General features: G+C 48.7%; 1 protein-coding gene and 1 long non-coding RNA gene across 8 annotated transcripts in view; both read right to left on the minus strand.

Moving 5' to 3' along the window:
- Positions 1–1,785, minus strand: part of GGTA1 (glycoprotein alpha-galactosyltransferase 1 (inactive)) — a 65,904-nt gene extending 64,119 nt beyond the window's left edge. For 2 of the 5 annotated variants that reach the window (XR_004483017.2, XM_033427278.2), the window contains exon 1: positions 1,442–1,723. The gene's annotated coding sequence lies outside the window, so the exon portion shown is untranslated. Of the gene's footprint in view, positions 1–1,441 lie in introns of all 5 variants that reach the window. The other 3 variants (XM_004269263.2, XM_004269264.3, XM_033427284.2) reach the window with 3 other exon arrangements.
- An 820-nt stretch (positions 1,786–2,605) lies between these two features.
- Positions 2,606–26,847, minus strand: LOC125964597 (uncharacterized). Of its 3 annotated transcripts, XR_007477749.1 has the most exons (4): positions 26,497–26,847; positions 26,097–26,272; positions 20,533–20,708; positions 19,035–19,512 (listed from the first exon to the last, which is right to left on the minus strand). It is a non-coding gene; the product is annotated as an uncharacterized LOC125964597 (long non-coding RNA). The 3 variants fall into 3 exon arrangements; XR_007477750.1 differs by lacking the exon at positions 19,035–19,512 and adding an exon at positions 2,606–2,970 and having other exon boundaries at positions 26,097–26,847; XR_007477748.1 differs by having other exon boundaries at positions 26,097–26,846.
- Positions 26,848–27,233: the final 386 nt, after the last annotated feature.

A 27,233-nucleotide genomic window follows, 5' to 3' on the forward strand; every position in this document is an offset into this window, starting at 1 on the left:
AGGCTCCCCTCCCCCACCATGGTGCCCCTTGAGCGAGGACCCTAGGCTTCTCAGGGGCAGAGTTTGCAATCTCCCTGACCAGGTAAACCCTAGGGACTTTTTCAGCTCTGTCTTATTCAGTCATTGCGTACCTGTTACATGTAACAATAACTGGGAATCTGCACCTGCTCCCCAGCCTGGTAGGGGAGGCAAGGTACACCCAGAATTAACTCCGAGCAAGGTAAAAAGTGCTGAGTTTAGCCAAAGAAGCGCAGAAGTACAACAGACCATCCACATCCTTCCCCTACGTACACACGCACGCCCACACACACGCACATACACAGCCCCTTGGCACTTGGCATTTCTTTACTCACTGCAGTATCTCTATTTCGTAGTTACGGAAACTGAGGCTCTCCCTGGGAAAGGGTTTCCCAGCTAGCAGGCAGCGAGGCCAGGGCTCCCCCCACCCTCACCCCGTACTTCCTGCCCCCTGAGACCCACCTATTTCTAAGTAAATGAAGGAGGCAGCAAGGCCTGCTCAGCGGCCAGAAGGAGCGCAAACGACAAGCAGAGCTACAAACGCAGCCGCCGGGGTCTCGGGTCTCTCCTGGGGGAGGAGCGAGCTCGCCGACAGCCTCCGCGCCTCCCTCCCTCCCTCCCTGGCCCGCGGGAAGATTGGGGAATCTCAAGTCGCTCTGCTTTCTCTCTTCGCGCGCTGACATTTTTTTCCACTTTACTGTTTCTTGGACGCCTTTCAAGAGTTTGTGCAATCACTCTGTTTAGCTGTTTTTCTGCCATTTTCAAACGCGGAGTGGTGTCCCTTTGAGTGGGAACGTGGTGGTCTGAAGACCTGAAGGGCTTCGCCTCCCATCACCCCGATGCAGCAGGCCTGGTAGCTGCCAAAGTTACAACGTTTGAAACTTTCCCGGTGCTGGGTGTTGGGTTGCTCCTCGGCTCTCTGAGCTCCCCGACCTCTCCCGCTCCGTGCCCCGGCTCTCGGGGGTTCCTGCGCCCCTCACTTCACCCTCCCAGGCTCCCCCTTCCCGGAGGCATCCTCTTCCCATCTGGTCCTGGGCGATGGAGCCCTTCCCCCACCCTGCTCCATACACGGGGGCAGAACCCTCTCTCCTTTCGAGACTTCCTCGGTGGTCCAGCTCCGCGCCCCCTGAGCCTGCCCTCTCCCGCCTCCACCTCGCGAACCCCGTGGGAAGCCCACCCCGCGGCCCTTCTGGCCCGAGTCTGGAAGGCTGGGCAGAGGCGGGGACAGAAACGGGGTCGGAGTAGGGTGCAGTGGTAGCGACAAGAACAAAAGCGGGGACACAGGCAGGGCAGCAACAGGGCAGGGCCAGCGCGGTGGCCCGTCCTCTCCCCGCGCCGCCCTCACTCGGCGCCCGCCGCCCAGGGCCGGGCCGGGCTCGGCTCGCGGCCTCTGGGGGCTCGGGCGGCGCCCCGCGGGACCCACCTGATCCGCAGAAGCTGGGCGCGCTCGGGGCTGACCTGCGCCTCGGCTCCCGGCCCCGGCGTCGTCCTCGGCTGCCCGAACAGTCGGCGCGCTGCCTCTGCCCGAGCCCGGCGGGGCGTGCCGGGGCGGGGTGTGCCGCCTGCGCTCGGGCCGGCCGGCCGCCGGGCGCTCCTCCGGGGCGGCGGGCAGCGCGCGGCGGGCAGGGGCGCGAGGAAGCGGGCGGGCGCTGGGCAGCGGGCGGCGCGCTCCCCGCTCGGCCCGGCCCGCGGCTGTTTGTGCAGAGAGGGTCCCGCCCCGGACACGGCGGCTGGGAGGCCCGGCGCGCGAGTGCACGACTGCCGGTGTGCGTGTGTGTCTGGTGGCGGGGAGGCGCAGGGGGTGTTTGTTTCATTTTCACTCAGGCAGAAAAAAGCCTGAAACCAGCAAAAAAAGAAAAGAAAATCCCTGGTGACGGTGGCTGGGCCTCTTTGCCTTCCCGGGCCTGCACGTGGTGGGGGAGGGGTGGGGGAGGGGTGGCGGGGACCCGGAGCATCGGAGGGTGGGGTGGGGTCTGTCTCCCCTTACCGCAGGAAGGGGCCCCGGTGCCCTGGCGCCCCGCCAAACACGGGGGGAAGCGGAGAGCCTGGGAGGTCTGATCTACCATTTGTTTCCTGGGGAAGGAAGGGCGCAGAGGTAGACAGCGACAGGCCTGCGGGCTGGAGCTGCTCTCGCTGGAGCCCCCCCACCCCCTCGCCAAGTTCTGAGCTCCCCCCGACCCAAGTCCTCCAAGTCCTGAGCTCCCGACTGGAGGGGCTGGTCACTGGGCACCTAGCGCGGCCCCTGCCCGGGTTTGTTCGCAGACTTAGTGGTCTTTGGGCCCAGAGTTTCTCAAACAGAACTCTATACACGCCCTGGGGTTCTCTACTAGAATTACTTTAGAAGGGAACTAAAGAAAAAAAAAAATCTATTTCAGAGTTTGTGCTTCTGTGGCCTGTATGACAACCATTCACTTTGGTGGGTTGATGCAGGTACATCCGGCTCATTTAGTCCTACACTGGTAACCACGACGGTCACCTCACTTCTTGGGCTCCCAGACCATCTATTTTGCTGGTGCAAAACTCAACATTTTCTTTTGCCAGGATCATCTGCCATTGAACTTCAATTTCAGAGACTAAGAAATTAGCTTCTCAAGTATTTTAATGCATTGGAACTATAATTTGACACCATGAAAATGGCACAGAGCCTGGGTGTGGTGTATAATTTTAATTGTTTCGTGCTAATGAGAAAAGAACAGAGGCCTGATTGAATACTTGAAGGGTACACAGAGGCTGCAGGGGGCCAGGTGAGGTCTTGGAGCTTGGGAGAACAAAGTTTCCTGATGGGCGCAGTGGAGTAATCAGTGGGAGAATTGAATCATCAACCCCACACAGTGGGGTCGGAAGGAGGAGTTCCATGGCAATCAGTACAATAAATACTTTGCAAAAGCATAAAATGCTCCATGATTGTCTTTGGAGAAGTCACTTGTAATAGTTCATTCGTGGTGAGTATCACTGTAAATATACAATGAGTGATGTCATACCAAGTGTATTATTTCCCAATTTTCATTATTGCATTTGAGAATGCATTGTTTAAATTGCTCAACCCATCAAACTGGATAATAAATGAGTTTGTTTGTTTTTTTTTTAAAGGAAACTATGACAGTAATTCTAATCCTAAAGATGCTACCAGAAAACTACTAGAGCTAATCAATGAATTTGGTAAAGTAGCAGGATACAAAATTAATGCACAGAAATCTCTTGCATTCCTGTACACTAATGATGAAAAATCTGAAAGAGAAATTAAGGAAACACACCCATTTACCACTGCAACAAAAAGAATAAAATACCTAGGAATAAACCTACCTAAGGAGACAAAAGACCCGTATGCAGAAAACTATAAGATACTGATGAAAGAAATTAAAGATGATACAAACAGATGGAGAGATATACCATGTTCTTGGATTGGAAGAATCAACATTGTGAAAATGACTATACTACCCAAAGCAATCTACAGATTCAATGCAATCCCTATGAAACTACCACTGGCATTTTTCACAGAACTAGAACAAAAAATTTCACAATTCATATGGAAACACAAAAGACCCCGAATAGCCAAAGCAATCTTGAAAAAGAAAAACGGAGCTGTAGGAATCAGGCTCCCTGACTTCACACTATACTACAAAGCTACAGTAATCAAGAGAGTTCGGTACTGACACAAAAACAGAAATATAGATCAATGGAACAGGATAGAAAGCCCAGAGATAAAACTATGCACATATGGTCAACTTATCTTTGATAAAGGAGGCAAGAATATACAGTGGAGAAAAGACAGCCTCTTCAATAAGCAGTGCTGGGAAAACTGGACAGCTACGTGTAAAAGAATGAAATTAGAACACTCCCTAACACCATGCACAAAAATAAACTCAAAATGGATTAAAGACCTAAATATAAGGCCAGACACTATAAGACTCTTAGAGGAAAACTTAGGCAGAACACTCTATGACATAAATCACAGCACGATCCTTTTTGACCCACCTCCTAGAGGAATGGAAATAAAAACCAAAATAAACAAATGGGACCTAATGAAACTTAAAATCTTTTGCACAGCAGAGGAAACCATAAACAAGACAAAAAGACAACCCTCAGAATGGGAGAAAATATTTGCCAACGAAGCAACTGACGAAGGTTTAATCTCCAAAATATACAAGCAGCTCATGCAGCTCAGTATCAAAAAAACAAACAACCCAATCCAAAAATGGGCAGAAGACATAAATAGACATTTCTCCGAAGAAGATATACAGGTTGCCAACAAACACATGAAAGGATGCTCAACATCACTGATCATTAGAGAAATGCAAATCAAAACTAAAATGAGGTATCACCTCACACTGGTCAGAATGGCCATCATCAAAAAATCTGCAAACTATAAATGCTGGAGATGGTGTGGAGAAAAGGGAACCTTCTTGCACTGTTGTGGGAATGTATATTGATACAGCCACTATGGAGAACAGTTTGAGGTTCCTTAGAAAACTAACAATAGAACTACCATATGACCCAGCAATCCCACTATTGGGCATATACCCTGAGAAAAGCATAATTCAAAAAGAATCATGTACCTCAGTGTTCATTGGAGCTCTATTTACAATAGCCAGGACATGGAAGCAACCTAAGTGTCCATCGACAGACGAATGAATAAAGAAGATGTGGCACATATATACAATGGAATATTACTCAGCCATAAAAAGAATTGAAATTGAGATATTTGTAGTGAGGTGGATGGACCTAGAGACTGTCATACAGAGTGAAGTAAGTCAGAAAGAGAAAAACAAATACCATATGCTAACACATATATATGGAATCTAAAAAAAAAAAGGTTCTGAAGAACCTAGGACAGGAATAAAGATGCAGATGTAGAGAATGGACTTGAGGACACGGGGAGGGGGAAGGGTAAGCTGGGACGAAGTGAGAGAGTGGCATGGACATATATACACTACCAAATGTAAAATAGATAGCTAGTGGGAAGCAGCCGCATAGCACAGGGAGATCAGCTCCGTGCTTTGTGACCACCTAGAGGGGTGGGATAGGGAGGGTGGGAGGGAGATGCAAGAGGGAGGGGATATGGGGATATATGTATATGTATAGCTGATTCACTTTGTTATAGAGCAGAAGCTAACACACCATTGTAAAGCAATTATACTCCAATAAAGATGTTAAAAAAAAAAAAAGGCTGTAATTCCCCATGCTATACAATACATCCTTGTTCCTTAAAAAAAAAAACAAAAAAATTGTTCTGAAGAACCTAGGGGCAGGACAGGAATAAAGACACGGACATAGAGAATGGACTTGAGGACACGGGGAGGGGGAAGGGTAAGCTGGGAAGAGGTGAGAGAGTGGCATGGACATATATACACTACCAAGTGTAAAATAGATAGCTAGTGGGAAGCAGCCGCATAGCACAGGGAGATCAGCTCGGTGCTTCGTGACCACCTAGAGGGGTGGGATAGGGAGGGTGGGAGGGAGATGCAAGAGGGCGGGGATATGGGGATATATGTATACGTATAACTGATTCACTTTGTTATACAGCAGCAACTAACACAACAATGTAAAGCATTTATACTCCAATGAAGATGTTAAGAAAAAAAAAGATGACACAGGAGATGAGACATGTAAAAACATCACTCTGCTACCATTAAACTTGATGCAAGAGATTTGATTTCAGCAACACATCATCAGTCACATTAATTTAATGCTGTTAGTTTGGATTCTATTGGTTTTGAGGTTGTGTTTGTATCTACGTAGAAATTTTGTTTTGGTTTTATGGTTTGTTTATAGAGCTCTGAGCATGAGGACTTCCTGCTTAATTTCAGGTTTATACCTATTTCAGTAACAATAAAATAAAAATAATTTAAGTCAATACTATGGATCTGAAAGGGTTTTTTGTTGTTGCTGTTGTTGTTGTTTGGTCTTGTTTTGTTTTGGGAGGAGCTATATATAGTTCTCAAAATCTAACTGGCAATTCCAGTGACTGGATCGCTGAGCTGGCAAACAGCTTCAAGATTACATACGTTAGCTTTGGGATCAGGGCTTCTAGGTTTAAGGCCTTAGATGAGTCATTCTTCCCGCCTGAGACTCCTTTGCATCGTATACTGAACGGGAATAAGATGACTAGTTCATGGGAGGGGCAAAATCAAAATGGGACAACTGTTAGAGAAAAGGCTTTAGTGCCTACAGGATCATCACCGGAGTTCGAGGAGTTCACGGAGGCGAAGTGCGGGGCAGGTAAACACGGGTAGCTCTGATCACTTGCTAGGCTTTGCTCCAAGCGCCTCGAACACACCTGAGCTCACTTCATCCTCTGCACACCCTAATCACATCCCCATTTTCCAGGGAAGAAAGCCGAGGCAGAGGCAATTTAAGTAATTTCGTTCAACCTTCTCTCTAGGTATGACCAAAGTGCTCTGGGGCCAGAAGACCTTCCTCCCTTACCTCCTTCATTCTTTTAACAAATACTTATTGGGACCCTACTATCTGTCAGCCCCTGTTCTTCAAGCTGAGGACATCCAGGCAAACAAGCGAGACAGCATTATAGCCCTGGAGGAGTCTGCAGCCCAGACATTAAACCAAGGCCCACCCAATCAATGATTTCAGGACCATTGTGATCAGGGCTCTGAGGGATAAATACAGGGTGCACAGGACCCTGAGACCAGGAGAAGGAGGAGTTGGCTAGATGAAGACTTGAGGGAGAGTGACCCAAGCAGAGCCATGTGCAAAGGTCTCTAGGTGGGAGGAAAAAGAGCCATAAGTGTGTGCTGGAAAGCTTCAGCATCACTCTAACAGTGTAGGGTTGGTGCCAGGATGGATTATTGGACCACGGGGACAGAATAAGGAGCATAGAAAGAGACCCACACACATGTGGAAACTCAGTGTCGAGCAGAAGTGGGACGGCAGGTCAGCAGGGGAAGAACAGACTTCAGAAAGTGTTGCTGGACCCAAAAGAATTGGAAACAGGTGTGCAAACAAAAATTTGTACAGGAATGTTCATAGCATTGCTATTTACAGTAGCAGAAAAGTGGAAGCAACCCAAGTGTCCTTCAAGCAATGACTGGATAAATAAAACGTGGTACATCCATGCAATGGAGTATTATTCGGCATAAAAAGGAATGAAATACTGGTTCACACTACCACATGGATGAGCCTTGAAAACATTATGCTGAATGAAAGAAGCCAGACACAAAAGGCCTTGTATTGTAGGACTCAGTTTATAGGAGATACCCAAAAGAGGCAGACTCGCAGAGACAGAAGGCAAAGAAGAGGTTGCCGGGAGCTGGGGAGGGAGAGTGGGAGTGACCGCTGAATGGATACATGGTCTCCTCCTGGACTCTGGAACTAGATAGTAGTGAGGCTGGCACAACACGGTGAATGCATTCAATACCACTGACCTGTGCACGTAAGCATGGCTTACCCATTTAAATGTGAATTTTATGTTCTACAAATTTTATCACAATTTTAAAAAGTGTTTCTGAGCAACTGGCTATCCATACAAAAAGTAAAATAAAATCAGATTCCTAACACACACACACACACACACACACACACACACGTACACAGTGTGCTGACCTTAAAGAATAATATGGATACGTGACTATATTAAAATACAAAACATACAGGAAAGATACCACAATGAATGAATGGGCAAACCAGAGACTGGGAGAAGATGTTTGCAACGTAGAAAACAGAAAAGGATTGGTATCCAGAGTCTACAAGGAACCCCTGCAAATAAACAGGAAAAGACACATCTTCTTCTGCAATTTTCACACCTGGTTAAGGTCCTGAGTGAAATGCCACGGGGTCAGGGTTCCCAGGTGTCCCCTTCGTGTCACTTAACATCACTGTATGGACAGAACTTTCCATTTGGCTGCATCCGTCCCTGGCCACATCTATCCTGTGACATCGTACCCCCAGCACATACCTGGCACACAAGACACGTGTGATGGGCAGTGCTGACTGAGTGGAGAGATGGGTGCCCAGATAGACGAAGAACACTTCACTAGAGTCTTCGTACGCTGCCTCATCCACACGGTCAGCAAACCTCCCTGCTGTCACCCTGGCCTCCCCTCTTGCCAAGGTCCCTTTCTCCCTCAGATTCTCCGTGTCAGAAACACTGAGGTGAGGTGACCTCCGGCAGGCAGGGTTTGGAATGTGAATCCAGAAGGTTCTCGGTGGAAGGAAAATTGCCTCGTTGAGGTTTTTGTGGGGAAGAGCCTATCAGCGAGGGTGGTCTGGCGGGGAGGACCAGGGTCCGCAGAGTCTGGTGAGCCCTTCCCACAGGAATCCCGGCTCCAGGAAATGCGAAGCTTCCTCAGATCCAGAGACACCCAGGGCCCTGGCGCCCCAGGAGATGGCCAGTCCCAGCGCTCCGCTTACAGATGAGGAAATGAGATTCAGATGCGGGAGCGGCTGCCTCAAGATCACTAAGTAGAACTTTTCAGAGCTGGGTTTCATTCCTAATTCTCTCACGTGCTGCCCAGCCCCAGACAGGAGGGGAAACTCCCAGGGCTAGAGTGGGAAAACGTTTTAAAGCAGTTTCCAGAAGTGGTTGAGCTAGTCAGGAGAAGTAGGTGATTGAGCACAGAGGAGGAAGCGGGGATGCCGGACGGCAGCTGGGAGGAGAGCGGCTCGTGCAAAGGTCAGAGGACGGGACAGGCGAGGTCCACCCTGGGGGCCACGGGGCCACCAGCCTGGGGCTGAGGGCCTGAAGCAGAGGAGCTTGGAAGGGGAGGACCAGGGATTCGCCTTTACCCTTTCCTGAGAAGAGTGCCTCTGGAGTATCCCTGGGAAGGGAGGGTGGCATGATGGAGGTTGTCTCTGAAGGGATAGTCCCACCAGTGCTGTCACAGTCACTGAAAAATAAGGTCACAAGGGAAGGAAGGAGAAAGCAGGAGCCAGAAAGGAAAGAGGGAAGGAAAGAAGGAAGGAAGGAAGGGAGGAAGGAAGGGAGGAAGGAAGTTAGTTAAGGTAATCAGAATATGCCACCCTCAAGAATATGCCACTTCGGGGCTTCCCTGGTGGCGCAGTGGTTGAGAGTCCGCCTGCCGATGCAGGGGACACGGGTTCGTGCCCCAGTCCGGGAAGATCCCACATGCCGCGGAGCGGCTGGACCCGTGAGCCATGGCCGCTGAGCCTGCGCGTCCGGAGCCTGTGCTCCGCAAGGGAGAGGCCACAACAGTGAGAGGCCCGAGTACCGCCAAAAAAAAAAAAAAGAAAGAAAAAATAAATGCCACTTTGGCATAAAGATTATTTTGAGCTGAAGGCAAGTGAGAAGCAGCAGACACAGGAAAAACTCTCTGCCACCACCTCCCCCCTTATCTTTCTGTCTAAAAGCAGGGCATACATTTCCCTTCGTAAAGGTGACATGAATTCTCCTTGTGAGGTACCCCACCTCCCCACCTCCAACTCATACCAGGAGGAGGAGAACAACCTTTATCAGCAGAGATCAAGATGAGGCTGCATAAACAAACCTGATTTAAATTACCCTTATCTTCCATTAGCTTCCCCACCCTGGGTATATTTACCTTCCTGCAGTTTACCGCCCTTAGTAGCCCCAACTCCTTTCCCTTTTGTCTAGTCACTTCACCACCATTTATTGTCCTGTGTTAAAATGGTGGATAAGCCCCCCAAGTCTAACCACTTCTTTGGGTTTTCACTTTTTTTCCTGTGAAGCCCCCACACATGTAAAAATATTAGCATCAATGAAGGAACATATGCCTTTTTCTCCTGTTAATCTGTCTTTGTCAGTTTAATTTGCAGGCTGCACAAACAGCACATAAGAGGGTAAAGGAAAAGTGTTTTCCTCCCCTACTGAGGGAAGGAAGGGGGTGGGGGAGGAAGGAGGGAGGGAGCGAGGGAAGGAAAGAAAGGCTTTCTGACTTGGGACTGGCAACAGATAATTGCTTTCCTTCCAGTTTGACAATAAATAAGGTGGGAGGAATTGACAAGCCCAGGAGAGCAGAGGCTGACTTGGCTCCTTTCAGGCCCATCAGCTTCTCCATCCTTTATTGATCCAAGGAAATGCTATTAAAAATCATCATCTCCAGGAGAGGAAATATCCTTTTTACTTCGTTTTGTACTTGGAAGTCATTTGTTTTCTAATGATATTAAATTCCACCTCTGGCATTTATATACATCTAATTTCAAGAGGCAGAAACAGGGAGAAAGCCAAATACTTTAAGGCTCTTGGGTTCATTTTGGAAAACAGTTAGTGCTTCCAGGGCCAAAGAATTCTACCAGTTGAAATAAAATTTTACCTTTGCAACCAAAACTTATAAAGCTACATTCCACCAGTGTTAAAAGTGTGTTCCTCTCAACCTTCGAAAAAGATCAAAGAAATAATCCACTTGAGCGAAGGGCAGGGGGTGGGAGGACACTTTTACTGTAAACCCTTTTATACATCTGGATTGTTATTCCCTGAGAATGTCTTATCTATTTTTTAATTTTTTATTTTTTAATAGTTTTTTTATTAAGAAAAAAATTTTTTTATTTTTCTGGCACACCATGGCATGCAGGATCTTAGTTCCCCAACCAAAGATAGAACCCTTGCCCCCTGCAGTGGGAGCACAGATTCCTAACCGTTGGACTACCAGGGAATTCTCCTCTATTTTTAAAAATTAAGCACATAAATAAAATAAAAACACAACTTAAAGAAGCTAATGTCCTGGGTCTTCTCAACGGTTTGAATGTTATCTTCTGGGCATTAGAAATAAAATTTGTAGGGACATCCCTGATGGTCCAGTGGCTAAGACTCCGCATTCCCAATGCAGGGGGCCTGGGTTCGATCCCTGGTCGGGGAACTAGATCCCGCATGCTGCAACTAAGACCCAGGGCAGCCAAAATAAATTAAAAAATAAAATTTGTAGTAGAACAAGCCTGGGATCAGCTCAGGTTCAAGCTTTGTTCCTGCAATTCCACAAGCCTGGTGACCTTGAGGGGAAAAAAAAACCACTTAAACTTCCTGAGCCTCAGTTATCTTACCTATAAAATGGGGTAATTATCTCTACCTCCCAGGGGTATGTTAAGATAAAAAATGAGATAAAGTGTGCTCTTGCGAAAGAGGTTCGAAATATAATAAGGCATCAAAGAAATGTGAGCTCCTATCATCAATTATATAAAGTTTTTCTTTGAATTCTTGGATCACTAAACCCAGTGGGAATGAGGTCCCCCCACCCCACCCCCATCATGCTATTCCCTCTGCACCTTGTTAACCCCTCCTCACCCTGTAGATCTCAGCTCAGGCACAACCTGGCTACCTGGTCCCTCACCTCCCACCACGCTTCTTGGGCCCCCTAGGCTCCAGCCACATTCTCCCCTGTGCTGTCGCTCAAACAGGTCAAGTACAATCCAAACCAGGGCCTTTGCACCTGCTGTTCCCTCTGCCTGGGATGCTCCCCCGACCCATAGTCACTTCACTACTTATTGTAAGTGTGTATTTCTTAGATTTTTTTGTGTGTGTGGTACACGGGCCTCTCACTGTTGCAGCCTCTCCCGCAGCGGAGCACAGGCTCCGGATGCGCAGGCTCAGCGGCCATGGCCCACGGGCCCAGCCGCTCCGCGGCATGTGGGATCTTCCCGGACCGGGGCACGAACCCGCGTCCCCTGCATCGCAGGCGGACCCTCAACCACTGTGCCACCAGGGAAGCCCTTAGATTTTTTTTTAATTAAAAACCAAACACAAACCCTTCTTTAGCTAAAAAAGTTGATTAAAATCTGTGTCCATTTGTCTTTTGATCTATGGCTTGTCAAAGAAAGACGCACTGGGAACCTGGTTTGTTTTTCTGACTTGCAACCCTGTCAGGAGGTCGCTGCCCTGAGGCTCTGTGCCGGGTTCTGTGTGTCCCCATTAGGCAGCTTCCTAGTTCCTCCAGTGCTTCACCTTCTATATTACCATTCTTCATGCCCCCAGACTCACACACACCTGGAGGCATCCCACATGAATGTTCCACGCCACCCTACTTCTAGAGGCAGAAGTCATACCCAGGAGGACCCCAAGTTACCGGTGGCTGCCCCAGTAAAGAGAGAAACTCCTGAATTCTAACAAACCTGGGCCCCCATCTTGGCTTGACCATTACTAGCTGGGGTCTTTGATCAAGATGCAGCCCTTTTCAGGGCCTCGGTCTCTGTATTTGTGTAACGAGGAAGCCTCCCTCCCAGGATCCAATGAGATGAGGTATGTGAGGCACCTGGCAGTGTATGATGGCTGTGATGGTTATCAGGACACAGAGGAATGAACCTTAAATGGTGGAATGTCAGGAATTAGAAGGGGAAGATACAGGGGATGAGCATTCTTGGGTCATCTCAAATCATAACCGTAGGCAAAACCAAGGTACCCAAGAATCCAGTCCTGTGTCTCCTTTTGCACAGAAGGTGGGGGCATGACCTCCATTTTTTTTTCTGGCCGCGCTTTGCAGCACATGGGATCCTACCGGCGCCCCCTGCAGTGAAGCGCGGAGCCTTAACCCCTGGACCGCCAGGGAAGTCCCTCATTTTGAATGCTCACTATGGCAACTGGTCTCTCCCCACGCTGTACACTGCACTTGCTGGGGTCCTGGACAGAACTGAACGGCTGCCTTGACCGTGGATCAATTTTAGAGGACGTCAATGCTTTCGTCCAGACTGGAGTTGACTGTAACTGTGGCTTTCATCTTTCTGTAAAGTGGGACTCTCCATCTTGAAGAGTCCTGGCTTTGTTAAGTGTCAGCACTGGAACTCTCCCTGAAAGAGACTCTGCTGCTGCCTTACTGGGTGACCTGAGGAAGTCCCTTCCCCTGGACTCCAGATGCCCCGTCTGTACAGTGACCCCATGGGGTGGGGCGGTCTCCCCAGGCCCTCTCCGGTCTAGCGTCTGCCTACGGAGCATTTATGAGTCAAGGCAATACCTTCTCTGAATTTGCCAGCCATTATTACTAGTTAGGTGATCCTGAGCAAGTGATGTCACCTCTGTGCCTTAGCTGCCTCATCTGAAAATGTGGGTAATAATTTACTAAAGAGTGTAGAAGAGAGCCTGGCTTGAAGTAGATACTATATGTGAGTTGGTACCCTCATCACCACCACTAATACCATCATCATCATTATCACCAGCATCACTGCCATCACCATTATCACCATCACCAACATCATTATCACCATCACCGTTATCAACATCACCATCATCAACATCACCATTATCAACATCATCATCACCATCATCAGTGTCACCATTATCAACATCACCAACATCATTATCACCACCACCATCATCAACATCACCATCATCAACATCACCATTATCAACATCACCATCATCAACATCACCATCATCAGTGTCCCCATTATCAACATCACCATCATCACCACCATCATCTTCATCATCCAGCCTCATTAGACCGTTGGTTGGTATGCCTGGTGTGAGGAAAATTGCTCAGAACAGGATACAGAGACACCTGGGTACAAGCCCTTGCCTAAGCAAAGTTTCTGCGTCTTCCACAGCCTCAATCCTTTCTTCCTAAGGTGAGGGGATTGGGTCTGACAGTTGGGGCAAAAGGTGTACCCTGTGGCCAAAGATTAGATCCTTTTCTCGTCCTTCTAGTTTTCCAACCAAATTCTTCAAACTTTGGGTTCCAGGACAGATTTTACTTTTTTTTTTTTTTTTCCCCCAGGATGTCATCAGCATCTGGCCCTACCCTCAGCTAAAAGCAGTCAGGTTGATCTGAACAAAAAAGGGTTTGGCGAAGTGTCTACCAACAGACTAATGGATAAAGAAGATGTAGTGTGTGTGTGTGTGTGTGTGTGTGTGTGTGTGTGTGTGTGTGATGGAATATTACTCAGCCATAGAAAAGAATGAAATATTGTTATTTGTAGCAGCATAGATGGACCTAGAGATTGCCATACTGAGTGAAGTGGGCCAGATAGAGAAAGACAAGTATCATATGGTATCACTTATACATGGGCTCTAAAAAATGATACAAATGAATTTATTTACAGAACAGAAACAGACTCACAGACATAGAAAACAAACTTACAGTTACCAAAGGGGAGAGGGAGAGGGAGAGATAGATTAGGAGTTTAGGATTAACATATAAACACTACTATATATAAAATAGATAATCAACTAGGACCTGCTGTATAGCACAGGGAACTATATTCAATATCTTGTAATAACCTAAAATGCAAAAGAATCTGAAAAAAATGTATGTATAACTGAATCACTCTGCTGTACACCTGAAACTAACACAATATTGTAAATCAACTATACTTCAGTAAAAAAAAGAAAGAAAAAGTGTTGGAGCAACGCCAGAGAAGAAAGAAATCCAAGCCCACAGATTTTCAGATTGAATTTCTTATAACTGTAACAGGGTTGTAGCCACCCATCTCCTGAGTAAAACAGGAGACAAACTTTGGGAGAAGAAAGAAGGAGAGGAGGGATGAAAGGGGAAGGGAGAGCAGGAAAGGGAGAAAGGATGAGGGAGGGGGCGGCAGGAAGAGGCCACCAAGGCAAGACATCTCAAGAAACAACACCCCTTGTTATTTTCACTCACTGAGAAATCAAACTGTGTGTGGCCAATTATATCTCAATAAAGCTGGGGAAAAAAAAAAAAACCTGGCTGTGTGCCTGGAGAGCAGTTGTGTGTATTTGTTGTCTACGTGTGTGTGAGTGTGCATATATGTGTCTGCCTTTGAGACTGTGTGTATGCTTGAGTATGCATGCGTATGTGCACAGATACGTTTGAATGTGTGCCTGTGAGTCCATGTCTCCGCATGCCTAGACAGCGCCGGGCACACGTTAACTGCTCTCTGGTTCTGATCATTGAACAAATATGCACGAGAGTACATGTGTGACTCCTTGAGTGGCGCGCATGTGTGGCTGCGTGTGCGTTCCTGTATGTCCTTCTGAACGTGCCTGTTCGTGCCTGTGATGGAGGCGAGGCAGGGATGCATATTGGTGTCTGGATGTGTGTCTGCACGCATAAGTGTGTGGGTGCCTTTGAAGGGTGAGTGTGTGTTTCAGTGTGTGCGGCTGCAGGGCTGAGTGACAGGGAGTGTGTGCTTGTGTGCAGTCGTGAGCTTGCCTGCAAGGGTGGTGCCTGAGCAAGCGTCTTGGTGTACGGCTGTGCGTGCATGTGCACGCGTGTGTGCTGTGAGGGGGTGTGCACCTAGGCACCCACATGTACAGGGACCCCGGTAGCCCTGGGCTTGATTTCCCTCCCCCTCAGTCAGGAAATGCCTGTGGTTTGTACCATCAGTCGGTTCCCTTTTCATTTCAATGGGGGCTCAGGGTAGCCTCTTAGCAGCTCTCATTCACCTGCCTATTTGGACTCCTTTGTGGGAACCAGAAGGGCTGAGCTTGCAAGAGCTCCACTGAGACTGGTTGACACCCTGATGCTGAGAGTCTGGAGGAAACACCATGGCTCTTGCCCCAAGGAGGGAGCCCCTGTTGTGCCCCATCCCGTGGTGCTCCCAGATTCCCCTGCTGACCAGTCCCTCCCCCCGCCAGGGGAGCCTCAGCGTCCGGAGCAGGATTGAACAGGGCAAGAGGTTTGGAGGCAGACAACTGAGTTCAAGTTCAGCTTCCACCCATGGCTGAACTGGGAGGCTTTGGACAAGTCGCTGAAAGTCTCCAAGCTTCCACTTCCTTGGTGGCACAATGGGACACCTGACATCAAGGTTGACCCCTTCTGGTCCCAGTGACCATGAATATGTAGAGTGGAGGCTTCCGGAGCCCACCCAGATCTCCATCACACCCTCTGGTGCACCTGTCTCCAGCCTCCGTGAGTACTGGCTTCTAAAGTCTCAGCTGCCCTTTTCTTGTCCTCGGCCAAACGCAGGCTGCTTGCCTGGGAGGTCACATGCCCCTCAGAGCACCCAGCACCCAATGACTCCTGACTCCTATGAGCTACAGAAAGTTAGTCCTCTTGTCTCAAGATGCAACCAGCTCCACGATACAATTCACTCTCTAGAGGTCCCCAAAGGGAACAGGTTAAGATAATCACCAGTCAAGACCATACTCTTCCATCACTTTCTTTCTCTGCCCGACCTGTGTCCTTCAACCCCCTTTTCCTGAGAACACGCCCCTAACAAATCACTTTCACAAGAAGCCCTTCCCAGGCTCTGCGTCTAGGAAACCTAGCTGAGGACAGCATGAAAGCATTTTTACACACAATCACCCCAATGTTTGGGGCATGCTTGGTATCATCCTATTTTTAAGATGAGAAAATGAAAGTTGATGGAGGAAAAAATGAAATAATGGGGAAAAGCGCTTAGAGTGACATCCACAAATGTCTCTTGAGCCAGTTGTCAACGCGGGCCTCTCAGACAACAGCCAGCGTGCCGCTCCATCGCGGGTTCCCCAGCCCTCAAGTTTCTTGGGATCAAAGGGGACCTGAAAGCTCATCTGGGACATGCATATCATGCTTGACTCCTCTCTACACAAATGTTCTCTCTAGGCAAACGTCCAGTTGTATTTGAATGCTCCTGATGTTGGGGAGCTCACTCCCTCCAAAGCAGCATCTTCTGCTTTTAGAGGGTGCAACTATTCATCTCCTTTCCTTCATTCAGCAAACATTCTTTAAAAAAAAAAAAATTATTTATTTGGTTGTGCCGGGTCTTAGTTGCAGCAGGCTAGTTGTGGCACATGAGCTTCTTAGTTGTGAGAGGCAGGCTCCTTAGTTGCAGCTCACTGGCTCCTTAGTTGTGGCATGCATGTGGGATCTAGTTCCCTGACCAAGGGCCAAACCCGGGCCCCCTGCATTGGGAGCATGGAGTCTTAACCACTGCTACACCAGGGAAGTCTCTCAGCAAATATTCTTTAAGCACCTACTGTGTGCTGGGCACTATGCAAAGCACCGAGGATGCAGTGATGAGCTAAAGCCAGCTCCGTTCCCGTCCTCATGGAGCTTATGGACTGGCGGGAGAGAAAACCAAGGAGAAACAACTGCAGGGATAAACACTGCAACCCTACAAGGTGTGGGAACAGAGGTACAGGGTGTGAGAGAGGGTCCGGGGTGCCCTTGAGGGCTTCACAGTGGGGAAATCCAGATGTGCGTTGGGAGGACAGGGAATGCTTTCCTGAGGATGTGATGACCCAGCTGGTTTCTGAAGGATGAGTAGAAAGTAACAAGGGGATGAGAGAGGGAACAGTGTTAAAGAAGGAGGGAGCAGCATAGGCAGAGGCCAGTGGTGGGCAGGAAAGGAGAATGGCACACAAGTGGCCTGGAAGGGAGACAGTGAGGTGGGTCGGAAGGTGGGGGTGGTGTGTGGCCCTGAGAGCAGAGGAGGCCTGAGGGGTTTAGGCAGGGCCCTCCTCATTCAGATCATCAGTCTCATCTTCCAATTCTTCTCATGACAAAATGACTCCTTTCCACCTGGTTGAGACATCCCCTCTCCCACCGGGATTCCTCCACCTGCTCTGGCAGGCCCGTTGCAGGCTCTCCTCACTGCTGCTGCGTGACTCAGAGCACAGGCATCTCGAGATCTCAGAGAGACACACCTAGAAATGACTGTTGCCGCCATATGCTGCATCAAAAGCCAAGGTCTCTTCAACAGCCTGAAGGAGACCAGGGTGATGCGGGGCCTGGGAACGCAAAAGCAAGTTTCCGGGAGTCAGAAGAACCCGTCTGAGAAGCCGGGGGTTCTCCTCTTGGGCACCCTGTCTGTCTCTCCATGACCCACCTCCCATGTGAAAACATAGACACACAGAAGGCCTGGGTTTTCACTGACCCACCACGTGGCCTGCCCTGGCCGTCTCTGGGGGGAGGAGGACACGGCTGCTGAGGCCACGGGGGAAGGAGGCCCACTGGAGGCGAATGGAACCAGGAAGCCCCCCACATCAGCTCCACCTGGTCGGCTTTCTCCCACTGCCTGGGTGTTAAACACAGACTCCTGGGCTTCCCTGGTGGCGCAGTGGTTGAGAGTCCGCCTGCCGATGCAGGGGACGCGGGTTCGTGCCCCGGTCCAGGAAGATCCCACATGCCGCGGAGTGGCTGGGCCCGTGAGCCGTGGCCACTGAGCCTGCGCGTCCGGAGCCTGTGCTCCGCAACCGGAGAGGCCACAAGAGTGAGAGGCCTGCGTACCGCCAAAAAAAAAAGAAAAGACTTGGCAAAAATAATTTGAAAATCATAAACTCACTATAAAATGAAAACAGACCCCCCCCAAATGCATGCAATATACCTGACAAAGAAAGAAAGAACAAACAAAAACTCTAAGAGTAAAGGTAAAGGAAAGCCAATCTGCATGGTTTTATCATTTGAGATCTTTTACAACCTAGTTTTATAGAAAATTTTCATTTATTTTTACAGTCTCATTTGCAACTTTCACAGCAAATTCTCAACTCGCTTCTTGTGGCTTAACAACTTTTTTCCTTCTGATTTCTGGGAAATGTCACATAAGCGTTTACGTAAAGATTATATTTTCTTAGTAAGACAATGTAATAATTTTCATTGGGGAGATGGGCATTTTTTAAAGTGTAAATCTATCTATAATCTTTGACTCTCTCAAAGTTTATTTCTAATTAGGTTCCTAGCAGAGTAATTCCATTTGTCTCAAGCAAAATTTCGATAAAATTCTATCGTACCAAAAAAAAAAAAAGAAAAGAAAAGGGGGAACGGAGGTAGTGAATGGAATTAGAGTTGCTAATCAGCTGACCTTAAAAATAAAATGTAAAAATTCTGGACTGTCTGGGTGAGCCCAAGACAAGAATATTTAAAAGTGGAAGACAGCGGCAGAAGAGCAGCTGAGGAGGAAGCAGAGGTTGGGGTGATGAGATGCAAGGATTCAAACCCTCATCTCTGATCTGAGGGTGGAAAGAGGCCACAAGTCAAGGGATGCCGGCAACCTCTGGAACTGGAAAAGACAAGGAAACAGATTGTCCCCTAGCGCTTCTGGAAAGCAGCACAGTCTTGCCGACGCCTTGATCTTAACCCAGTGAGACCTGCATCACACATTGGCCATCAGGACCATAGGCTAATAGATGTGTGTGTTTTAAGCCAGTAAGTGTTTGGTAATTGTTTCAGCAGCAGTAGAAAACAAACCCACAAGAGCCCTGTGGAATACACCTCTCCAGCCCAGGCAGGGGAAGGATTGGTGAAAGAGGCCTCTGGTTTTGAAGAGTCACTGCTCTAGGGGCCCCGAATGGACATAGGCCTGTCCCAGGAGTACTTGCATCCTATAAGGGCAATGTCCACACCGGTGAATGCTGGTAGGTACCGTTCACGGCATTGCCCTGAAGATTTCAGAGACATGGTGGTGAAGAAACGAGGGCCCCAGCTTTTGAAGAGCTTCTAGGCAGGAGGAGAAAGAGATGTGAACAAGCCGGGAATCAAACCCCATTAAGACCCAGAACAATGAAGTCCTAACGGCAGAATATCAGGCAGTGGAGCTGAATGCGTGAGAGACCTCCCTGGTTTCGTCATCAACCACGTGGCCTCCTTGGGACAGGGCCATCCCTGGGCAGCTGGGCTTCCCTTCCCGGGGCTTGGATTCCCCACAGGTAGGGTGGGCTCCTCCCTCTTCCAGTCCTCTTCCTTCTGCCTGGAGACACAGGAGACAGATGTGACAGTCCCAACAGTTATTCATCCACAAATGTCTCCAAGCTCTTATAATGTGCTGACCCCCAGTCGGAGTTGTCACATACACATTTTCTTTTTTTTTTTTCTTTTTCTTGTAAAGCTAATTAGCCAGTTTTATTCTTTTTTCCCCCCTAAATATGTATGTATTTATTTATTTATCTGGTTGCACCGGGTCTTAGTTGTGGCACGCAAGCTCTTAGTCGCGGCATGCGACCTCTTAGTTGCGGCACGCGTGTGGGATCTAGTTCCCTGACCAAGGATCGAACCCAGGCCCCCTGCGTTGGGAGTGTGGCGTCTTAACCACTGTGCCACCAGTGAAGTCCCACACACATAGTTTTCAATGATCCCTCAAAACACCCTAAAGGAGTTCAGTGAAATGAGCTAGAGGCAGAGGACAAACATTGTATGATTCCACTTATATAAAGTACCCAGAGGAGTCAAATTCACAGAGGGGGAAAGTAGAATGGTGGTTACCAGGCGGTGACAGGAAGGGGGAATGAGAATTGTTATTTAATGGGTACAGAGTTTGGGATGATGAAAAAGTTCCAGAGATGGAGATGGTTGTACAACAGTGTGAATGTACTAATGTCAGTGAATTGTACACTTAAAAATGGCTAAAATGAAAAAAAAAAAGGCTAAAATGGTACATTAATGTTACATATATTTTACCACAATACAAAAATTTAAATACCCAAAGCAGAGACGATTCACCCCATTTTACAGATGAGGAAGCTGAGGCTCAAAGAGATTGATTGACTTGCCCAGTATCACACAGCTAGAGAATAGCAGAGTTGGGATTTGAACCCAGGTCTGACTCTAAATCCAGGGTCCTTTTCTCCTAATATCTTCCCTCTGTTCTTTCCAAAAGTCCTTCTGCTCTGAGGTAGACCCTGCACTAAGAACAGTGAAGAGGGTGGTAGAGAAATGAGGCGGAGGTGGTCTCAGAGGAGCATTTCTGAGGAAATGAGGAAAAGGCACTTACCTTTGCAGGTCAAAAAGAGGAGGCTGGCCTCTGGCCGTATCATCCCCACGCCCCACAACTTGGCTACTTCCCTGAGCTTCCCTTGATAATCCTTGCTTTCCGTGCCAACAGTGGAAGCAGGTGGCCCGGGAGACCAGTGAACCATAGAGAAGCTGTGGACACTCCTGTGCTCTCTGCTGCAATGGTAACGAGAGAGCGGTCAGGCAATCCTGCCACCCAGAGGGAGGGATCTGGATGGAGGGCACCCAGCATTACACAGCAAACCTGCAGAAGTTTTTAGAATTAGCACCCTCCCACCACGCAACTCTGGGCTGGGCTGTCACCCTCCATCAAAGTAGGATGTCCCAGAGTCAGAGGCTGGCACAGACAGACCATGTTGGATAGACAGGTTCTGACCCTGACCCAGAAGAGCCCAGAAAATAGAGGGACAGATGGCTGGAAAGCTGCTCTGATGACGGTAAGCAAAGTAGAAGACCAGGGGCCATCGGTGCTGGAAAGGGACAGAAAAAGCCATTGGATTGGTTATCTATTGTTGCTTAAAACTTATCCCAACATTTAGCAGCTTAAAATGACAAACATTAATTATCTCACAGTTTCTAGACTCAGAAAGCCAGGAGCAGCTTAACTGGTGCCTCTGGCTCAGATCTCTCTGGAGGCTGGAATCGAGGTGTTGGCTGGGGCTGCCATCCCTACTGGGAGAGTGATGGAAGCCACGGGTGTTTTGAGATCTAATCTCAGATGAACATCCATCACTTTTTCCATATTCTGGTCACTAGAAGAGAGTTCCTAGGTGCAGTTCACACTCAGAGGGAGGATTAATGAGGAAATGGATACTAGAAGTGGGAATTCTTGGGGGTCATCTTAGAGGCTGTCTGCTACAGCCATCTAATCGTTGCCGCTGAAATATTTCTTCGGGATGGTGCTGAGACGGGGTGTAAAGAGGGCAATGGGCTCAGCTTGCTGGGGGCAGCCATCTCGGAAAGGGGACAGGGCAGACCCGAGTGAGAGACGGGTGGCTGCAGAGGGGTGACGCTTGGGTGGACAGCAGTTCCCCCACTGAAACGCTTCCCTGGCACCCGCCGGGGCTCCTGCCATCTTACACCTTCACTGTATAGAGAAGGCAACTGACATGTCCAAGCTTGTTGGTGACAGAGTCAGGGAGAACCCAGAGCTCAGGGCCCTTGACCCACGTCTGGCTGGGACCTACAGAACAGCTCATACCTAAGTTGTCCTGTCCTGTGGACGAGAGCTAACACAGGCACCTGGAACATCCCCACCTCTGCCCCCTGAAGCTTCTGACAATGGGCATGTTGGCCTGAGCGATCTCTCAATCCAACCTCCTGCCTTCAGCTATTGGGACTGGCTCCCAGACATGGGGACAATATTAGAAATTGAGACAGTTTTGGACAAGCCCACTCCTAAGAGTTGTGGAGCTGGGCCAGAAATACCAGTGAAGGTCCCCAGCCCTCGCCCCTGCCCCTCTCCCTACCTATGACCCCATCCCTACCACGACAGGGGCCTTGCCTACCTGCACAGGCAACCTCAGTTGGTCTCAGCCGTGTCCACACCTGCTGCCTGCACAGCCACCACGGGCCGAGGCCTGTGCACGCTGGCACGTGGACTAGTGTCTTCTGCTCTCGGGGGACCACTGGGCAGAGAATTCCAGGGTTCCAGGTACCCAGGATATGGTTGCAAGAAAAGGACGATGCAAGCTCTGAGAGGGTGGGTCCCCTTGGCCTCAGAGACTCCTCACCCCACAGAGAGGGCACAGCTGGAGGAAGACCAGCACACAGTATGGACTCTGCCCAGGGTCTAAGAGCACCCCCCTGAAGGTCATTTAGCAATCCCCTCCCCTTGCCCCTTCCTCGCCGCTCTCTTCCTTTCCACCACCATGGTTTACAAGTTTCAAGCTGGGTTCACGTTTTCACCTTGCACAGCGTCCCCAGCCAGCCCTGTGGCCCCCTTCCTGCCAGCTCTGCCAGCCAGAGCTATGGTTCCTCAATTTCCTGCGTTTGCACAAGTGAGCAAAAGGGCATCCGCATACCCACGTGACACTGAATTGATGAAAAGGACTGGCAAAAGTAGAAGTTCTAGAACAAGTTGGACATTCAAGCTTTGTTTCTGTGCCACTGTCAATGTCAATGCCCAAGTGGAAAGAATTCTGTGTCTGAAACAATTCTTTAAAACCGTTACTACCAAAAAAACTACCAAACATGAAAGTACCAAAACAAAGTTTAATAATACATATACTAATTTTTGTGTAATTCTGCATATGTCCTTTGTTTTTGTTTTTTTTCTAATTTGTATTGCAAATGTTACACAGACGAAAACATACATCACATTATGAAGTCATGAAGCATTGCAAGGAAGCAAACGTCTGTCCTTCAACCACGTGCATTAGACCCTAGAAGCTGAAACAAAGTTTAATAATACATATACTAATTTTTGTGTAATTCTGCATATGTCCTTTGTTTTTGTTTTTTTTCTAATTTGTATTGCAAATGTTACACAGACGAAAACATACATCACATTATGAAGTCATGAAGCATTGCAAGGAAGCAAACGTCTGTCCTTCAACCACGTGCATTAGACCCTAGAAGCTGCTGATACTGTCAGTGCCACCTGTGTGCTCCCCCATCCCAGCCCCCGGCTTCCTCCCCACCCTCCGTAACCACTACCTAAAGTTGTGTTTCTGATACCTTTGCTTTTCAGAAATAGCTTTCCCACAGATGTGTCCATCCCTAAACAATATATCCTTTGGTTTTGCTTCATGTTGAAACTTTTATACACATGGTACCATGTTGTATATCTTCTGAGATTCTTCTTTCCCCTTTGATATTATGTTTCTAAGGCTTATCCATGCTGCTGTTTCCAGTTGTAATTCCTTCATATTCACTGCTTTATAATAGTCCATTGTGGGAACAGAAACTGGATACATAAATTACGTTTTCTTCTGTATCGTTTTTTTCCCTCCTTGGTATACGATTGATAAATCTTCTCTTGGGAAAACCTATGTGTATGTTCTTCCTCCCTTGTTCGGTGTTAAACTTATGTTGATACCGAGAATAATGTTTTAAATTTTATGAGACCCGGAGCTTGGGTCTGCGGGTCCTCAGCATTCCCATCATTCAGTCGTCCCACCTCTGCTAGAATCCTGTGGGGCCAGGTACCCACTGTAACCTGAAGGCATCTAGGCTCTCGAAACTTCTTCCTTGAGTTGAAGGAGAATCTGCCTCCCCATGGCTTTCTCTCATTGGTTCCAACTCCTCCCCATCCCCTGGGTGCTGTCGAATGACTGCACCTTCTATACCAAGAGAGCGATGGTTCTCCCCCACCCCTACCCCAACCTATGTATCTGCTTCCACTCCCCAGGCTCCACCAAATCCTGCCTCTTCCTCCCGCATCCAAGACGTCAGTTCCAGTTCTCTCCCCATCTGATTGCTATCCTTTCACCACCTCCGTCCTTATGTTAGTGTAACCCAATGTTCCCAGATCTGGCCAACTCTGGATATGAGCAATGTTCAACTAACAGTTAACCTTCAATTCTGCAAGTTGGAAACCTTCTACCTGCTCACACAGGAACTCCAGTCCCAAGGAGTGTGATACAGTCACTTAAGAGTTAGTCCTGGTAGGGCTTCCCTGGTGGTGCAGTGGTTAAGAATGTGCCTGCCAATGCAGGGAACATGGGTTCGAGCCCTGGTCCGAGAAGATCCCACATGCCGTGCAGCAACTAAGCCCGTGCACCACAACTACTGAGCCTGCGCTCTAGAGCCCACGTGCCACAACTACTGAGCCCATGTGCTGCAACTACTGAAGCCTGCACGCCTAGAGCCCGCACTCTGCAACAAGAGAAGCCACCGCAATGAGAAGCCCGCGCACTGCAACGAGGAGTAGCCCCCGCTCACCACAGCTAGAGAAAGCCCGCGTGCAGCAATGAAGACCCAATGCAGCTATAAATAAATAAATAATTTTTTTTTAAAAAAAGAGTTAGTCCTGGCTGCCACTCCACGTCACCGCCATGGCCAAGGCTCTCGGAAGTAGAAAGTGACTAATGCCGGTGGTGACACTGCCACTAACTGAGCAGAAGACATCATCTGACACAGCCACCCCTATCCTCTCCAGGGCTCCGCCACCACGATTCAGCCTGTAACACTGCCGCCCACACTCACAGACCTCAGAGTGCCACCACAGCTTGTCATGTGGCTGTAAAGGAGAAGGCTCTTTCCTCTCTGGGCTGCGCTCAGAGACCCACAGCAGGGCTGCTTGGGCCCTCGAGCGTTACAGAGTTTAGAGAGGCAGCTCCTACATTCCCCCCAGGACCACTAGGGTGAGGGCAGTTTCCAACAGCAGCCACTAATCCCCTGTGTCCCCCTCCCTGGCCTTGGGGCTGAGTCTGCTACACCACACCAGATCCCTTGCCCTTGCGCGCCTTGCCAGCCGGTCCCTCCCTCTTCCGCCCCGCTCTGCCACACATACCCGTACACGTCTGAACCTTGATTGTGAACACAGATATCCCTCCCAGGTTGCCCCTCTACCCCATGTAAATCAGTGGGTACAACAGCATGGCGCTGGGTGGAAGATGTTGCCTAAGTGGGCACACGTACTAAGGTGTCTGAATCCCAACTCTGATCAGTCAGGACCCCCAGGACACAGGGTTGATGGTCTCCCTGTCCCATCCCCTGTTAATAACCAGATTCACACACCCTTTTAGGTAAATGAAGACAAAGAAAAGAAAGACAATTTTTGAAACCTCTGTTTGTTAAGTATAAACCCCTAAGATTTTTTTTTGGTCTCCTTCTGATAAAGAAAGAACCAGCAGTTTTCAAGTTAATCCAAGAAGCAACTGCTCTTTACTCAACCCTGGAAGGGGAAGTACAGAAGAAATGCGGTCTAAGAAAGTCATACTCTAGCGGAGGAAATGCACTATCTTGCCAGCTCTCCTCCTGTTGTTCTGACCACTCTTTGCCTTGAAGTCCTTCTTCAAGTGAGAGAAATAACTCATATGTGCCTGTGAGCCCCTGGGGGGCAAGACCCATGTCTGACTCTCTCTGTTTCTCTCCCAGGACCCAGCCTGGGGCTTGGCTCATCATAAACATATAATCATAGGAACCAAGAATGTGAGGGAGGGGAAGAACATCTGGAATCCGGCCACATCACTTCCCTGCTCAAAACCCCCCCTCATGGCTCCTCATTAACGGCAGGAAAAATTGCAAGCCCCTTGCCCAGACATTCATGCCTTTCAGCTCCCGGGGCTCCAGCCCACCTCTCTATCCTCATTTCCCACCACTCCTGCTGCCCCCGTGTTGCCGGTTCTCCAGCTTCCAGTCACGCGGGACTCAGTGAATCAGTCTGGGTCCATTGGGTGAAGAACCACTAGGCGTGGGAGAGAATTGGGGTATCTTACAGGGAGCGATTGATGCGATTATGGGAGTGTAAGAGCGCATCAGTTGTTTACGCATAGCCGTGGTCACTGCACCTAGTGCAGCACCAGAGGCCAGCAGAGCAGGCACTAGAGAGGGAAAATCGTCAGGACCTGGGGAGAGCAAGGGCAAGCTGGTGCTTACGGGAAGGAACTGGAACCCACGCTGTCTCTCCTTGTGTCCGAACCTGTAGCTTCCGTCAAGGGGCTGACCGGCAGAAGTGGAGCCTTCATTGAAGAAATTGATCCAAGAGATGAAGAAGAAATGGAAGGGAAACAACAAGGTCCTACTGTAGAGCACAGACAACTGTATCCAATATCCTATGATAAACCGTGATGGAAAAGAATATATTAAAAAAGGATGTATATATATGTGTATAACTGAATCACTTTGCTGTATAGCAGTAATTAACACAACACTGTAAATCAACTATACTTCAATTTAAAAAAAAAAAAAAGAAGAAGAAAATTTTCACTCTATGTCCTGGTAGTAGTTTCTTAGCTAAATCACAAAAGTGACTCTGAGATAATCTGCTTTCAATTACCTCCTAAGAAAATAAATAAGAACCCTCCAAAAACCGAACCAAAAAACAAAAACAAAAAACAACAAGAAGAAGAAACTGAAGGAGAAAATCCAATGGGAGCTGAAGCAGGTGCGGACCTGGCTGCTACATCACACCAAAAAAAAAAAAGAGAGAGAAGGAGACCCTGTAGAGGCATGCCAGCATGCATGAGCTGCAACAGTGTCTGTCCTCATCATCTGACCATAAACACCACGGCCACTTCCAACATTCACTTCCACTTTCCAAACCTCATGCGGATTTTTCTTACGGCCAACCCCAACCCAGAGGTAATTCCAGAAACGTAGTTCCGGCTCAGCTGAATTTGACCAGACACACACTTCCCCAGCCTGTTTCCTCTGCTGAGAATGTTCTTCTGCATTCTCCTGCTGAGTAACTCCTACTTATCTATCAAGGCCCCACCCAAATGGCTCTCCATCCCTCAAGTGTCTCCTGTCACCCATGGGCCGACTTCATCCACCCCTCCTCGTGCCCCAGCGACACTGAGTACCAACCTCCATCAGACGCCTCACATCTATTCGATGCTCACGTGTGAGGCTGGATCTGTATGATCTCTGTGACCCAAGGGACTAGATGCTACTAAACATCATCTCGGTCAACCTTCACACCAACCCTTTGAAGCAAAATGCTTTTATTGTCTCTATTTTACAATAATGGAGGAAACTAAGACTCCAGGAAGAGCGGTCTCTTGCCCAGTGATG

The sequence above is a fragment of the Orcinus orca genome, chromosome 6, assembly GCF_937001465.1.
Source record: "Orcinus orca chromosome 6, mOrcOrc1.1, whole genome shotgun sequence".
NCBI lineage: Eukaryota > Metazoa > Chordata > Mammalia > Artiodactyla > Delphinidae > Orcinus > Orcinus orca.